Source organism: Empidonax traillii, unplaced genomic scaffold (assembly GCF_003031625.1).
Source record: "Empidonax traillii isolate 1590-97213 ecotype Southwest subspecies unplaced genomic scaffold, ASM303162v1 scaffold225:size1387458, whole genome shotgun sequence".
Classification (NCBI taxonomy): domain Eukaryota; kingdom Metazoa; phylum Chordata; class Aves; order Passeriformes; family Tyrannidae; genus Empidonax; species Empidonax traillii.
The window spans coordinates 1,049,752-1,066,920 of NW_020955418.1; the positions used below are offsets into that span (position 1 = coordinate 1,049,752).

At 38.7% G+C, this 17,169-nt stretch overlaps 1 protein-coding gene across 4 annotated transcripts in view; it reads left to right on the forward strand.

Annotated features, from left to right (window-relative positions):
* LOC114059465 (E3 ubiquitin-protein ligase RNF144B-like) overlaps positions 1 to 17,169 on the forward strand; it is an 88,094-nt gene that overhangs the window by 2,254 nt on the left and 68,671 nt on the right. The window contains exon 1 of one of the 4 annotated variants that reach the window (XM_027887940.1): positions 3,019 to 3,157. The exons of the other annotated variants lie outside the window; for them this stretch is intronic. The gene's annotated coding sequence lies outside the window, so the exon portion shown is untranslated. Of the gene's footprint in view, positions 1 to 3,018; positions 3,158 to 17,169 lie in introns of those variants that run through there. 4 annotated transcript variants of the gene reach the window in all.

Sequence of the window (17,169 nt, forward strand, 5' to 3'; positions counted from 1 at the left end):
GGCAGATGGAGCTCGTTAGCCCGTAAGGCAATCCATCTACGTCCTGAGGACCTCGCTGCCACCGTCCAAGCGTGCTTGGCCCCGGCAGATGAACCTCAGGATTAAAGGGTGGGCTCAGTTCTGCGCACACTGTGTCTCACCTAAAAAATCCAATGCGCAGGCTGGAAGGTGGAAAGACCTTCCCCGGTTCTTCGTTCGCGAAGAGACTGGCCATCACGATCTAAGGTGTTTAGACAGTGTATTAAAGAGTTCTAAATGCAACTTAAAAACGTTGGTCCTGAAGAAGGACAAATTGCAAAGGGATAAGTCATTCTAAGAGGTTCTTAAATGTTAATGCAAGACCTTCTTCCTACAGCCTGCGCTTCTTATTCCATCACAGAAAGGCTGTTCTTCTACTGCCAAAATCCTAATGTTAAGGAAACTCATAGTTTTGACAGCTAGCTCCATCTGGAAACACCAGTTCCATAAAACAGTTATCCTGGAGGTACTTGGGGCTCACTTTTAGATATCAAAGGGGTATGTTTCTTAGACATCAATGCTTCTTAGACATCATAGCTCAACAGAATTAAATGGTGAAAAATGGTTTGAAGGTGCTGTAAAAAGAAGCAGCTGGCATGTCTGAAGATACATTACAAGCTTGTATTGTATACTGGAGTGCACCAGGCAGTTTTAGACATGGTTACCAGCCGCTATTAACTAATATAAACAGCTCTTCGCAGTTATTTCAGAGCAGCTTGTATTAGCGAGCAATGTTTATTGGCTCTTGGTGCAGAGCTTACAGCAGCCTATGAGAAGGTTCTGGAAACAGATGTGTGGGCTTTCCAGAGTATACAAAGTACCCCAGGCTTGCATTTGTTTCCAAAGTGACTGGTTAGTGCAGTGTCCTGCCATGAGTGGAGAAAACAGCAGATCTGCTGTGGGCAAAACTACAGAAATGGTCATCTGTGGATTGCAGAGAAAGTGCCCTGCATCAAAGTAGATACTAAGTGCCTCTCATTAGGAATGTTATCTATAGAGTAAAATAGAACAACACATGACGGGATGCTACTTTTAAGTAATGTAAGTACTGTCGTTTTGTGTTCTTGTGTGAGTCATATAAATATATATGTATGCACTTCAGTTTCTCTGTAACAGTCGCGCGAAAACATGTTTCCTAGAAATGTCAAACTGCCTAGTCTAAGAAATGCTGAGAAAAGTCCTGTGTAAATACCAGGTACATCTTTATTAACATTAGAAGCAGAATGTGGCTTTTGAATCTAAGGGTTATTTAATTGCTACTGAAAGCGGGAATCTAAATATGAACTGATAAACGAGCTAATTAATACAATTTACAAGGTAAGAGAAACTTGAAAACTATCTGAGTAGTATGCAGTTAAATTATGGTGTGATGAACAACATAAGCTGAGTATCTCCAAGTGTTCACTGTATCTTTGTGCGAGATATTTTACATTTGTTGACTGATAACAGGAACTGATTAGCAAAATGTTTCCTAAGGGGGGTCCTGCTCACTTCTGACATCCTGCATTCATTCCCCTTTTCATATGCCATCTAAGTGTTTCAGTATTAGCAGGCTATTGCATCATCCACACTTGTCATCTGTCTTAGCCCTAAGAACATTGAAATGTTTTCACTATAAATACAAATACTTGCAAACATGAAATGTGTAATTGATATGAATCAATCCAAACAGTTTCACTACGTTTTGGAAATCCCTATATGTGCCATGATTCAGGATAAGTATATGCAAAATTCAACCAAACTGTAAAGTAATAAAAAGCATCAGAGATAAACAATGAATCAAAATAGTATATAAAATCACCTTTTCTGTCTGTGTGTGAATGGCAACACTGCTGTGTTGTCAGACTGAGCTCCGTGTTGCGATTTCTGTTAACCTTCCACTTACCATGAAGGCAAGTCTTACTCTGCAGTGTTTGAAAATTACATCTTTGTTTGTTTGGTAAAACCTACAACTTGTATGTTCAGTCAATGCACGCGCGGCTGTTATGTGTTTTATGAGGTGCTTGGATCTAGTGCTAGCTAGATCCAGTATTTAGATCTCCAGGAAGAGCCTAGGAACTCTGCACAGATGACTGTAGCTCCCACAGGCAACAGCCCTGTAAAACGCTCCTGCATCCTTCTTCTGACACGGAGGAGAGGGATGGGAAAGTGCTCTCGCCTCGGGGTCCCACGTGCTTCTCTCTACAGAGAACTGCTCGCAGGGTGGTTTCTGTAGCGAAATACGGCAAGGACAGAATCTGACCTGTGGTGAATGTTCGCTCCTGGCCTTCTGCTACCTTGGGAGAGCTTTGCAATGAATAGTGCGCTTATGTGCCAGCGAGCTATGCAAATGTTATGTAATTCACACTTTAGAAAAAGAAACGCTGTCAATTCATTTACACCTTAAAGGCTTCAGTCTGTGAATTTCTGCTTGACAGGTCTATAGGTTTTGGAGCAGTCTGTCATTTACAATTACCCACTTTTAAACCCATTGTAAATGGAAAACATTGCCAGGGGTATCGCTACTTTCTACTAGGGAGTTCGTACGTAGCACATCATCAAGCTGGGCTACAAAGTGGCACTCGTGAATTCCACACGCGTTGCGTGTAGGTAGCGGCAACCCCGGTTTAAAAAGCCCCATCGAAAACCCGAAGATTAGGAAAAGGAAAACACTGTCGCTTTCTAATAATTTAAGGTGATCTTGGTAATAAGTTGTCGTCCTGGCGTGATATAACTCGACATTTTCCAGAACACAAGAGGCGCCTTTTTTTTTTTTTTTGTAACCGAGTGAGATCCTCCCCCCCGCAGCCGCGGGACCCACCCGGCACGGAGCCCTTCCGCCGCCGCTCTCGGGACGTGGAAGATGAATTTGCCCTTTGTGGGAGGCGGCGGCAGCGCCGCCTGCAGCTGGGCTCCCGGGACCGCCGCCGGCAGCGGCCTCGGCGCTCGGAACACCCCCGGTCTCTCCGCTCCCCGCCCGCGCAGGGGGTGCCGGAGGCAGATAGATGTGCGACGGGGGAGGGAGAAGAGCAGCGAGGGAAGGAGGACCCTGGAGTGGGGACGGGAGGCTCGGAGCAGCTCGCCGGCAGCCTTCCCACAGGACACGGTCCCCGCAGTCCCGCCTGACCCGCAGCCGGGAGGACACCGCCGCCAGGCAAAGGTAGGGAGCGGCGTGCAGCGGCGGCTGCCCCTCACTCCCGGCCGCTCGCCTTTCCCTGGGGGCCCGGGTCGGCACCGACGGGCACCTGCCAGAGCGGGGAAGGGAGCCGAGCCCGCTTCTCTCCTCCTCCTCCCGAGGCTGGGCGGGCGAGCTTCTTCACCCCCGCCTTCCAGGTGAACAGGAGGGGATTGCTGGCTCCGGGAGTGTGTGTTCATTGCGTTATCTTCTGCAAAAACTTTTTAAGTTTAACTGAACTTAGCTTGGGGATTTGCCTGTGATTCCTCTTGAATGGGAGCTTCCGAATGCGGGTTTGGTCCAGGGCTAACATAACGTGGTAATGGCATTTGATGCTGGTTTCATTTTGCACGCTTACAAGTAATATTCTGCAGCCCAATTAAGGTTTCATTTGTTTTTCTAGATAACATTCATTCAAGCATATACTCTCTGTAATTTTGACAGGCGTTTTAAGTTATTTTCCACATGCATTTTCTTTACGTGTGCTTTGCCACATGTGAGGTGCAATTGCAACTCTACAAAAGATTCTCATCCTTGAAGAGAGTACTGCTGTGATTAATCTTAGCGCTTTTCAGATTCAGTTCTTTAGTATTTACTATGAAATACACAAACTAGATACAGAAAGAAATATTAAAGTATCCAAGTGTTCACAGTCCCTACTTGAAACAATTACGTTTATTATATGGAAAAAGAAATCCCAGCTCAAGTTGTTTAAAGGTTTATACATCTGGCTGTAATATTCAGTCTGCTTTAAAATTCCAGGGTCTGCCATGTGAATTCTGTATGAATCACGTCTTATTTTTAAATGAATGTAATTTTACATGGAAAATATTCATGGCTTATTAAAGCAATATCCATGGTCTGACTTAGACTAACAAAATCCAGAAAGTTCAGTATGGAAGCAAACCACTTATCCTCATTTCACCTCTGTATCCTGGGTCTCTAGGCATTTCTTCTCACAAATTATCTAGTTATTCATTGTTTGACCCTTTCAGGGCTTTAGGTTTAGTGAAGTGAGTAAATGCCAGGTGACCAAGTTCTGTTCCCAGTTACTTCAGACTTTACACTGTGGTAACTTTAATTGTTTCAGAGCTCTTACTCTAGATTTACCTGACTGTAATTGGATCCTGAATTTGTTCAATGGCTTCTGTTGTATTTTTTTTTTACTTTTGTCAGCTCAGGTCAAGCTCTTGATGCAGGATTTGTATGCAAGTTGGATAATGCACAGTTTAATTGATTCATCTCTTTAATAGGACTTGCAGTATTGGAAGTATAGTTGTAACATATGTTTTTAGTATAGACAAGAAACTGCAGTGTTGTTTTGTGTGGTTAAAGGCTACAAACTTTCAGTCCTGATGACCTTCTTGGTGGAAATTCTGGTATGACAGAACTGAAAGCTTTAGGGAAACTATTTTATGTCTACACACGTAAATAGACATGCAGAGTCGAGATGAGAAAGACTTTTAAAGTTAAAAAAAAAAAGCCTTAAAAGAATTCCAGCAATGACATTTTGAAATAGTCCCAATTTAAATATAGGAAGCTTATATTTTCCACTCTGGTGGCTAGACTTCAGAGCTTCACAGATTTCTGCATCCAGCTTCCTCTTCATGTAAGGTGAGCCCCACCATGGTTTAGGACACCACGGAAAGTTGCAGGAAGCCTGTAGAGAGCTGCAGGGGTTTAGCACAGGGCAGAAGATTTACTGTTTTGTAAGTCAGGTCTTGTTTTGCTCCTGTCCTGTGTTAATGCATCTTTAGGGGGCATTTAGGTAAAGTTTGTTTGCAGTGTAAGAACCTAGAAAGATATATTTTAAATTATTATAGTATGCAAAGGGAAAATTCCCCAACTTTTTTGTTATACAGACATTTGTAAAGTAAGTATGTTTGAGGGGAAATGGATTGGCAAAGCTTACTTAAATATCATCACTACTTTTAAGTGGAAGCATATTTGATAATGCTTATTTGAAATATCACTTTTGATAGCAGTATCATTATTTTAGAGAAGTGGTTTAACACCTAATTTTGAATGTGGGACTAAACTGTTTGTCAGATGAAGGGCAAAATGAACATAAGCATTCTGAAGCTTCTGCTGAACTGCAGCCTAATCTAAACATTATGCAAAGGTGAGAAGTTTTGTAATTGTAGATTCTGTCACTATATTTCTTCACTGTGTTACTTTTTCATTTATCATTTTTCCAAGTAAGTTTTCATTGATGCCTCTCCTTTAAGGTCTGGTGCATGATTGATTTGCACTGACATGCAGACATTACATAATTCCAAGAAGAATCCATATGCAATAACATTTAAGAGAAAGCATAAAAGGGAGACTACATTTAGGCTGAGAGAACTGGATCACTCACTACTTTTTCCAGTGGATGTAGCTGGCTGATGAAGCCCATCATTCATAAATGTGCCATTGTACAGAGCATTCCAATGATGTGGCAAGGTCTGAAGCTGTGAAACTAATAATTCCTGACTGTGGTCATGGTGATAAAAATTTCTTCCAAAGGTTGAAATAAAGACTGCACTCTGATAATTGCCAGATAAAGCAATCTGGCTTGCATGAATAGGTAAAATTCCCCATGTTAAAACACCAGGTGGACAGTTTTTCTAATAACGAACAGGAGTGAAATTCAAGGGCATTCATTACTTTGGTATGGTATAAAGGAACCAAGGTGCTGACACAGGAGTGAGTAGAGATGCTACCATGCAAAAGGAAAGGTTGCTGATACTTACTGGGAAGGCTGCAGCCAATTCTGCAGAATTTGAGTTCTCCCTAATTTTACTCCTAGGACTTCAGCCACTCTTTGTGGAGGAAGACACTGATTTAAACTCACTGATGTTGAACAGTTGCTCAACTTATTTTCAGTTTTCTGTACAGAAGAGAAGCTTGTAGTTGTAAATTTTGTTATTCCTTTAAACAGTCTTTTTCATATTTCATAATGGCCATAACAGAGATTCATCCTGAAGTCTTCCTAGTACAAAGTAACATATTTACATGTGTTGGTGGATTTTAGAAAACCTTTGCTCAAGATTTAAGTATGTTTTACCAAATGTTGCCTAAATTTTTATCTTTGAAGAAGTGAAAAGGCTTTTTCAGTATGGAACTAGAAGATGAGTTTCCAGTCCTGTGTGAGTGAATCTGACAGTCACCTCCTATGTCACTAAAGACAAACTAGTGAAAGTTGCTGTACCTGGGCTTTGTAGGCATAATATGGAGAAAATAATTCTAGGGATATTTTGAAGCTTGTCCCAAAAATAAGACTCTGTGTGATGTCCAGTGAATGGAACTATGTAAGTTCTCAAAATGGTTAGTGGAATTGTATTTTAAGTCATGCCTAGACTAAGTCAATTAATATTGTATTTTAAGTCATGCCTAGAAGGTTGGGCTAAGCCTTCCTGATTAAAATACCCAAACACAAGACTATACACTTACATCAAAATCAGTGCTTTAGTTATCCTATTTATTCTGCTGACAGTATCAAGATGCTATTTGACTTGATATTTTACTATAAATATTAGGTTGCTCTGTAAAATACTTCGGTTACAGCAATTCCAATACAAGTCAAAATTGTTACACGGAAGTCACAGAATTTGAATATTGAGTTGCCTAAGGAACTAATAGACCTGCCAGGAATAAGATCACATCATGACCTACATGCATCTGGGGCTGTTTGTTAAACTTTTCCAGAAAATTCACAGACTAGATAGTTAATGTTCTTAACCTAGTTGGAATTTGCCAGCTAATGTCTGTAAGTGAAAGCACCACCAAGATGCCAAATTTCTCTCTCTCTTTTTTGTTTGCATTTCTGTTTAGTTTTTTTCCCATTTCTGGACATAGTAAAATGAGGATAAACATAGTATAATTATTATTTATTAGCAGACCTGGAAATAGGCTACAAGTCTGCTGATTCCCATCCCTACTGTGTGGGCAGTGGAAAAATAATGGAAATTAACAACATCTTTCCTAGAAATCAATAGGAAAGGGCAGAATAAACTGATCAAACTGTACAATCTCAGGGGACCTGTAATTGCTAACATGGACAGTTTATCTGGAAATAGTTCTGATGTGCATTCTGTCTCCTTCAGTGTTTTTTTTTGTCTATGAAGCAGCAGCCTCACTCTACAGCTGATGTGTTAAGGTGAAGTGCTAGGTTGTGAACTCTGGCAGGCAGCTGTAGGACAGAAACCCAAAAGTATACTGGATATATGCTTAAGACTCCTGACTTCCTAATATTCTCTTCTGTGTTTGTGAACTTGTAGGTGTTTCATTATGCATGTTTTGCTGTGAAAATTGTGGCAAAATTATCATGAAAACTGACAAAACTCTTTTCTTCAGTTTTTGGGGATGACTTTAGAACTTGGGTAGTTTGTGCTTTTCAGGATGTCAGCAAAAAGCAACCAAACAACTGTTACTGCAGGTGTCCTGTTCTAGGGCAAAGAGGTGTTAGTGAGAGTAAAGTATCCACAGGTCTGATGTCTCCTGTATTCTCACTCTGCATTTTCATGATAATTCTAAAAGACTTAATTGATAAAATAGATCTTGGGTTGGTTCCTGTTCCTTGAAAGTTTCTGTAGTGTTTCAGATTTTACTCTACAGCTTTTATATAAATAATTTTACAAGACATTTCTGACTGTTTCTGCTTTCAGAACCTTATTGTTGCTGGTATTTTTTGTATTTCTTCAGTTTACAAGAAGGTGATACATATTTCAAAATAAATATCCTAGCTTATCCAAGTAATTACTTTATAAATAAGCTAAAACTCTTTAATATTGGCAAAAACGTAAACTGTCAAGCTTGTCAAAATCCTGTGGTTCTATGAAATGATCTATTGCTTTTGTGAAACAAAACAAGCATAGTTAAGTGGACAAAAGTGCCTTTGGGGAATAGAACACATTCTTACACTTTTTAAGCATTTGTTCCTGGTGTTGAAGATTAATGTATGAAAATCAGAGAGAAGTAGAGAGCATGCAATATAATGCCCATGCCTTTAATTCAGTTCAGTTGTTTTGAAATAAATTATTATGTTATGTTTTTGTTATAATAGGTGATAGTCTGTAGCAGCTGCTAAATGGAAAGAATTTTTTCCATCATTTTGTGACTGAATGTTGTCTCTGCATATTTGTAATTTAATGAAATATTCTCCTTTCTCAACAAAAGTTTTATATTTGATTTTAGTCCAGTGGTTGACTTTCCTGGAAAGCTTATGCAAAAATACTTTCCCAGGTTTTGATTTAAAAAAAAAAAAAGTATGCTTTTCACATTTAAAATGTAGCTGGGAAAGAGATGTATGTTATATAAACACAACTGTACTGTTTGACAGTTTTAGCCTAGTCATTTCTCACCGAGAATTTAATTACTTTGGAAATAAAAGGTCCAAAAGATATTTTTAAAATCTGATGTCTGTTTCTAGTTTACTCTCAGTTTTGCTTTATGCTGTTTGTTTTTTGAAAGAACTCTACCCTGGTTCCTACTGTGTGATGAGCTTGTACCACTGTTCTTTTAAACTGCTGTAAGTTGTGATGAATTAACACATACTGCACTCGCTTCTGCCTTTGGTGGGATGAGGCTTCCTTGGATGCTTAGCTAGGCCTTAAGGGAAATACTTAATACCTACTCTGTAAAGCAGCTTTTATTATTGATGAGAATTAGACTTTTTGGTGATGGATTGCAGCCTTGATTACAAGATCCTTGATCACACATGAGCTCAGTGACATGAACACCCTCGTGTGTTGAAAGTAGTTGCCTCTTGCCTCTCAGAAGTAGATCCTGAAATCCCAGTGCTAAAAATACCTATAAGAGTGGTTATCTGATTTACTCACCCAAATAAAGATGGATTATTCATATACTTAAGGTTTCTACAAGTACGTGCAGGATTGTAGACCTAAACAACGTAAGACAGCTGATATCTCTGTAACGGGTTTTAAAGCTTAATAGAAATTTGTACTCTTTCTTATTATTAGATCTACTTGTTTCATAAAAATTCCTATTTAGAGCTCGAAAAGTAATGATGTCCAGAACATTAACATTTTGCTTGATTTTCATTAAAATTTGGTGTAAGATCTGTCAGGTCCTAAAGCCTCCTTCCACCGTTTTAAAGAAGTCCTGAATGGAGCAACTCCAAGAAAAGTCTTTTTGTCCACAGTAAATTGCAGCCTGATGTATCCCACTACTGAAGCCAGCTGGGAGTGTACACAGGTTGAGTGACTCAATTGCAGAGGGTTACTGTGTGTCACTTCTGACTTGTAAATGTCAATTCAGTTTGTAAGTTTAGGCCCCCACCTAATCTGCTGCAAGTTTTGATGAGAGGGAATGCAGATGCTGAAAAGTGAAGCAGGATCTAGCATTAACTACAGAACTTAAGACTTATTAAAAAGAAGTGCTGTGGCTCTCATAAAAGTTATGTCATGGCTATTTCTTCTTTAAAATGTGTAGATAAATAATTTTCTGGGTTTTTTTTATTGCTGGTGTGCTTATGAGGTGACTTGCCAAGAAAGAATTTGGCCTGCAGTATGCATCAGAACGATCAATAATACACAAGTGGTATCACACACGTCTTTTCTTAGAAATCTGAATGCTGTTAGATTACATCTGTTTTGTGTGTCTAATTGCCTGACAGTTTTACTTTAGAAAATGTATTTACCTTGAGTTTTCCCCAAAACTTTAGTGTGTCTTTTCAGAGTAGTTTGTACTTTTAAACTTTATTAACAAAAAAAAAAAGGTGTGACCTTCCTTGGCACAGAAGGTCACATATCTTGGTTTCCATCTGGTTAAGTAATTTAGCTGAAAAAAGAGCTAAGCAACAGAGCCATTTTTGTCATTTTTGCAAGTGCCTTACAAAAATACTTTCTTGAAATATTTTCACTTTGCACTTCTTCAGAGCTACCCTGGCCAGTGCTAAACACAGCCCTCTGTCTTCACTGCATTTTTTGTCTCAGAAACAATGAATAGCAGTTTCTAGGCTTGCATACATGGGAACATTCAGGAAAAGTATTCCAAATTAACAGCATGGACACTCTGGCATATGAATTGGATGGAGCTAACTTCAAAAGTATATTAATTAAATCACATTCAAATCTGTTACAGATTCTTTTATTTGGAAATGTATTTTGTTTGTGAATTCTAAAGTAAATTAAATTTACTTAAGTAAATTAAACAAAAGCATTTTACAGACACTTTTAAACTCCAGCTATGGTTTAACTAATACATTTTAAAAGCATATTCAAACTTATCTTCCTGAAGGTTATGGCTTATAAACCCTGCTAAGTTTTGGAAGAGTTATTGCCATGTCTTGTTCTCTGTTCTGCTCCTCTCCTAAGTCTGCTGGACAAAAGGGTAGCAGAACAACACAGATACTTGCTGGGCAGCCAGGATGGTTCATAGATGGTAAATAGCACAGACTTAGGTTCAGAGAGAGCAAATCCAGTGAACTGTGAACTGGGGAGTCTCAATGCACGTGGAGATTGCTTACTGTGCTGCAGCAATGGCCATCTTTGCAGAAAGTGAGGCAGGCAGCAAAAAGGGGTAACATCTTCACTGTTCCCTAACATATTCATTTCAGGATTTGGCAGGATGTCAGTAGGATGAATGTCTCTGTAAATGAGCTGTCCATGAACTGTGAAGTGAGAGTGTGCTCACTTTTGGAAATCTGTGCTAAGTTAAACTGTTTTGAATTTATTTTACTTTATTTTGTTTTTAAGTTTCTGTTTTTCTGATCCTGAAAGTGCCAGGAGAAGTTGCCAGGGAGAAGGGTGGGAGGTACACAAGCTCCGCACTGGCTCTTGTTCTGGGCATTATTGAATATTCTTATTTAATGTAAAGTAGTTCATTATACTGGAGCGTTTGGCTCATTCCACATGGAAGTAGTTGTTGGGCATTTGTGTTTGCACTGTATATTCATACCCTCAATTAATACAGAGTAAATTCTTCATGTAGATAAGCTGTAAGAGTCCTTTTGTCACTCACGCAAGGCCATGTATTCTTGAATATCTTTCCACACTTTTCCAGCAGTACCAAAGTCTGCTTCTCGTGTGGGCATCCCTGATGCCAAAGATCCTCATGCAGTTAGGCCATCCTGGAGAAACAGTACAAGAGGAGATTCTGAATGCAGTTAGCGGTGGGATAAGGCACACTTCGTTCTCTGGAGTTGTGATTACATTATGTACAGACTGATTTGGATGAACATGTGGAAACTTTCTCATTTATGTGTTTCTGGCTAGGACTACTGATAGCTTTTCAAACTTGGTGTGTAGTGATGCATATTGAACTGTATAATCTATGGCTAGTTACACATCTCTTTCTTCTCCTGTGACTTAGTCCCAGTAATCTGGAATTCTCCTTGTAGTAACCTGCAAAAAGCCCCAAAATATGCCCCCTTAAACATTCCTGATGCTTCCCAAACTAGATACTCCTTTTTGACTAATAAAACAGATCACATTCTTTACCATAGTCTCTGCTCCTGACCTCAGAAAAACGGTCATGAAAATTAATTCAAACAGTTCAGAGCAGTTGGAAACAGCTTCTTTGGAACTGCTACTAGGTGTTGGCTTCTACCTTTTTCTAAGAATACCTAGTTTTGTGCTTGGAGTTCTTCTGTCAAGGCTAGCATAAGCAGTGTTCATAGACTTCTAATAATTTCTATTCTGTCTTTTGCTCATATAAAGGAAACGTTTCATCCTTACAGTATATTGAGACTTTTGAAAACTGTTTTTTAGAATGCAGGTTTTTTCCTTGCTTGTGTTCTCTGTCATTGTGGAACTGAGAACTGAGCCGCTTTGCTTTCTGTGCTGCATTTTAGTCTGGCAAATACTGTATAATACATATGCTTGTCTATATTTGTTTATGACAATTAACATTTTCAGATACTTTTGGAAAGTCCAATAGAACTCAAGTGTTTCAAGATATTTTAAAACGCAGATGTATAGGTAATTTAAAAAATGAATTGATGTTTATAGCTGATGAGGAGACGGGTGAAAGGACAAGTGTTGCATGTACAGTTACTCTACAATCATATGGCATTAGATCTGCAGATGTTTCCAGTGTACAATAAATGATGATGGGGGGGGGGGGAAAAAGCAAAAAGCAGATTAATTGAAATGATTGGTTTTATTTAGTAAATAATAGTGGACTAGGAAGAGAACTATTTCTTTACTGCAAAAGGGATGCTGCTTTAACGGGATTGCTTGATATCATTCATTAAACTGTCAGAGGAAAATGAGCAATACGGGTGAGTGGAAAGATGTGGAAACTGTAAAACCCACTCAAACACAGGAAAGTTTCACGCCTGTCTGGGTGTTCATCCATTGCAACGGGGACTGCTTAAGGATTACAGAGAGCGATCATGCTGGTTGGTGCCTGTTGGCCTCACAAGGTGGAGCTCCTCTCCTTCCTTACCTCGCTCTGGGCCGTCGGAGGAATTGCCCTTGTCCTCGATTTTGCATGGGAATACCTTCAGTCTGTGTTTCTGCTGGAAGGAGTGGCCCTGTCGTCCTCCTGGCCACCCACCAAGTACTGCTGCTCTCTCTTATGCTACTGCTGGCACTCTTTAGTAGCATGATTAACTGGATAATAGACATGGACAAGTTGGGAAGGAATCAGGCCTTTTTTTGTCATTTAAGGCTTTGATCAGTGCCCAGACCTTGCAGGTCACATGTCTACACCAGTGCTATTCTGGTACAAGTGAGAAGTCAGGACCATCTTCCTTTTGGGGGGCAAGATGTAGTTAGGTCAGTTTTAACTTAAAAATATGCCCTGAGCACGTGGCTGGATCTGATGCTGTCTGGTACAACTGCCACTCCCATAGAAAGGAGTGAATTTCTCTTACATTTCTCTACCAATTCATATTCTTCCTCTCTTCCTGGGGCAAGATAAGTTCAGTAAATGGTCTGATGAAAACTGCTCTTTGTTTTTTGGAGGCTGGCAGAAGGCTGACTAAATTTTCTGTCAGATGAGCTTGCTGGACTGTCTTAATTTGTGGCTGCACAGTTATTAAGTTTGGTGGAGAGCAAGCTAAGGAAGGGAGGAGTGAGGGGAAGGAGGCAAGCAGGAGCCCTTTTTTTGGGGAAGCCTGCAGTTGCACCAGATTGGAATATGTTAGAGACATTGTGTTACATTACATCTAAATACTGAAAATAACAAATTATGCTATGAATAAATTTTGAGTTCAGTGGTACATTCCTTTCTTAAAAAAAAAAAAAAAAAGGAAAATTTAATAAGAATTACAACTACTTTGCCACTAACAAAACAAAATACTATGTTTTAATTATTTTGAATACCTCTGGGTTATTTTAGCTCTGTTATGAAATGTTTCTCTTTTTGTGTGTGTCAATAAAGCCCAGTTTTAATCCCAGGATTTTGCAGTATCCACAGAGATTAGCTGGCTGTGTGGCCTTGAACCTAAATGTAAAGCAATATGAGTAATAGCTCTACATTTTATTTATTGAATAAAACATTAGATTTTTTTTTTTACATAGTTAAAGTAGACATACTGGAATTGTAATTTATTTTATTTTGTTATTACAGATGTCTCCTAAAAACTGGAACTCATGCTTGGTTGTTCTTAACATTCAAATACACTGATTTTATGTTATAGATGATTCAGATTCCCACCAGCCTGCTAAGTGTATTAATTTATAAAAGCTCAGGAGATCCCACTAGTTCGTGAAGGGACATGGGAATGAATTAAAGAACAGGGAGAAACTAAACTGGTATGATGAATAGGGTGATTGAGAACATGCATATGGTGATACCCCTGGAGTGGCAGGAGATAATATTTGTCCCCTGAGGGCTCTCCTCATCCAGAATATTGGAGGGTGAGTGGATTTACTGAGCTCGTGCCTCTCTACGTCCATCTCTTGAGTAAATGCCACTGAGCAGTGATTTCTCCTTTGCTTATTTATTATCCGTTTACTCCCCTTGAACTGTTTTCCAGAGGAGTTTTTTGTGTGTGTGTGGGGGGGTTTTGGTTGTTTTTGTTTGTTTCTTTGTTTGTTTTTACTTTTTAGTTAAACTTTGAGCAAACAGTTAAGTGTATATTGTGAGTTTTGCAAAGAACATTTTCCAGAGTTCCCAATTCCTATTGTCCTTCCATTTATGTTTATTTTAAAGGTGAAAACTTGTTTCTCATGTATGGAGCTTTGATTTCTAGCACATTCTTTTCTCTTTTATTATGTCAGTGTTGGTAAACGCGTGCTTTGAAGGCATGACCATAAAGGTTTGAGTGTATTTTTGTGGGAAGAACAATCACAGGTACGAGACTGTGATTAATAATTGATTAAAACCAGGCTTCACAATGTTAGTTAAAGATTAGAGATTTATGTGCCAAATATTGCTGATCATGCCATATATTGCCATGTAAAAGCAAGGAATTAAAACAGCACTTGTCCGAAGTCTGTGAAAGCTGCAGGCAGGCCCTGGACTCATGATCAGAATAGCACTGGTGGACCAGGACAGCAGCCACTGCTTAGAGGTGAGCACTCCATCTGCCTCTGGAGGGTCCAGGATTTTGGCTGCAAGTTTTCTGTTACTGTCTGCTCTGAAGATCTGAATTTTAATATCACACCATTCTTAATTCTATATAATCCAACTAGTTTCCTAGTTCCTAGTTCCCCCTTGGTGGGGTCTGTGAAGGACTGATGGCTCCTTTCTTTAAAGGCTACGTAGATGGAGGTAATCATTGAGTAACAGGGCTACAAAGTGATTTTGCCAGGCAGGGTGATGGTAGTAGCATATGCTGCCACTGTGCAACATCTCCCTGTGGTCTGGGCTCCACAGACTTTGGACTAGCTTTGGTTTCAACTGGGAGTTCAGTTCACACTTGATTTTACATGAAACAGTAATAAAGTTTTTAATGTCTGACTTTTATTTCACTTGAAATGGGTTGAAAGAATCGTAGGCAAGTATTTAAATCTCCTCATCTTAATCAAACATGGAACAGAAAGTATGAAGTTATAGTTTGCAAATTATTTCTGTTCAATTTACTTTTAAGAGATGAAGACAGAACCACTTGTAATCTTTGTAACTACAGCATTAGAGTTCTTTTTAAAGCATTTGTAGAAGATGCATATTCATACTATGGTTTTCAGTTTTCAGGTGAAGAAAATGTGCTTGCTTACTTGAGTTGCCCCCTGCAGAGTGACCTCTCAATAGGGATCAGTAGTCCATGTATTTTCCTTACCTTGACCTATTTTTTTTAAGGAGGAGAGGAAAAAATGTTGAATAAATTTGGTATATAATAGTTTGTCTTTCACAGGGGATAGAGGAGTTGATAGTTTTGGCTGTGTCTTGGTTGATAATTTTGGTGAAAATGAAACCTTGTGTTTGTGACAGTTGACCTGATAACAGCTGTCAAACATCTTTTTGAGTCCTGTAAGTATTTGAAAATATTCCTGTCAAATAATGGCATGCTCAGTTAATTCTTGATCTTGGAAATTATTGCTTGTTTTAACAAAATATCCTTGTGGCATCTATAGTTTCTGTGAATTAGGACCAGTAGGGTTCTTAAAAATTAATCTGCATTATTTTTAATATAATAAAACAAGCCAATCTCCTGTGTCAGAGCATCATAATTAATTTGTTCTAGTGTCAGTCTGCTTTCTTTCATGCTGCTTTTCATTTTCTAGTGGAGGTTACAGGAAGAGGGAAATCATAACAGGACACTGAGAACTGAACTCTAGTTTACATGGAAAAAATAATAATAGTAAAGTAGCAGTAAATTTCCCTTGGGAAAACAAGGTTTTCTTCTTTGGTACTGTTGTTCTTCATAAAGTCCTATGCGCTTTGACCTTGTAGTTAATGACCTCAATAGACTTAAATTCACTCCAGATTTAATATATTTCCCTTTTTCTTATTATCCTTAGATGATTTTATTGATTTCACAGGAAACATAAAATTCATTTACTTTTAGATAATCAGCTTGTGCTAGGACATTATAAACATGATAAACAGTTTTAAAGTTTTTGTACAAATGCTCCGTAACCAAGATAAATGAATTGCCATTTTCATTCCATATTTAAAATAATTTACACTTTTTGTCCTTTTGCAACACAAAAACGTGCTTTCAAGTTCCTGAAGCAAGAATCAGGAGGTTAAGACTGTGTTACACATTCTGCAGTCCTCCTAATGGGAAAGTGAACAAGCAGTCATGAAATGGCTTTTAACGTGTCTAACTTGCTTAACAGATCTCAGACAAAGGCTGATGTTATGCCTCCTGATCACATTATTTTACCAGTGTTTCTGATTGTACGTAATATATCATTAGTCTATAGTAAATCTAAAGAGACTCTGACATGAGTCTTGCACATCTTGAGGACGAATATCAGTCTTGTCTGTGCAATCACACTTGATTCTCAAAACTTCTACACAGACTTTCTAAAAATAATGAAGTTACAGAAATCTTTTTGTACAAGTATTTAATATATTAACCTTGATTTCACTACAACATTACATTTCTTGCCCTTTTTCAATTGCAACTGTGAAGTGGGTATAAAAATGTACTATAAATTATGAAAGAAGTAGGAATAAAATGTTAAAATACTTTGGTATTTATTGCATTATCTCTCTAAAGAAAATGCTTTGCTGTAGATGAAGAATTACCTCTCTTGCTGAGAACAAGTATCCTGCAAGCTGAGGATCTTTTTTAAATTCACTTCCAAGAGCTGCATCAAAGCTAGTTAAAGTGGTGTAAAAGTACCAGTGCAACCACTCTGTCCACACAAATTGTGCTTTTACAGCTTAAAGAACATTGTAGTTTTGTCTTTGCCATGACATTATCCTCTAGACTGCTCCTGTCATAGAGGTTAGAGGTACCACGTCCTGGACAATTCTGGATGCCCAGTGCAGTCTAGGAGAATTGTAAGAGCTGAAGTAAACTCATAATCTCTCGAGAAAGTCTCCGATAATGGCAGTGTTATATCCAATGATTTACCTTTGCTAAGGTCAAGGGCTCTGTGCTTCTGTAAAGACAAGATAAATTTCAGATAAACTAGAGAGGAGGTTTG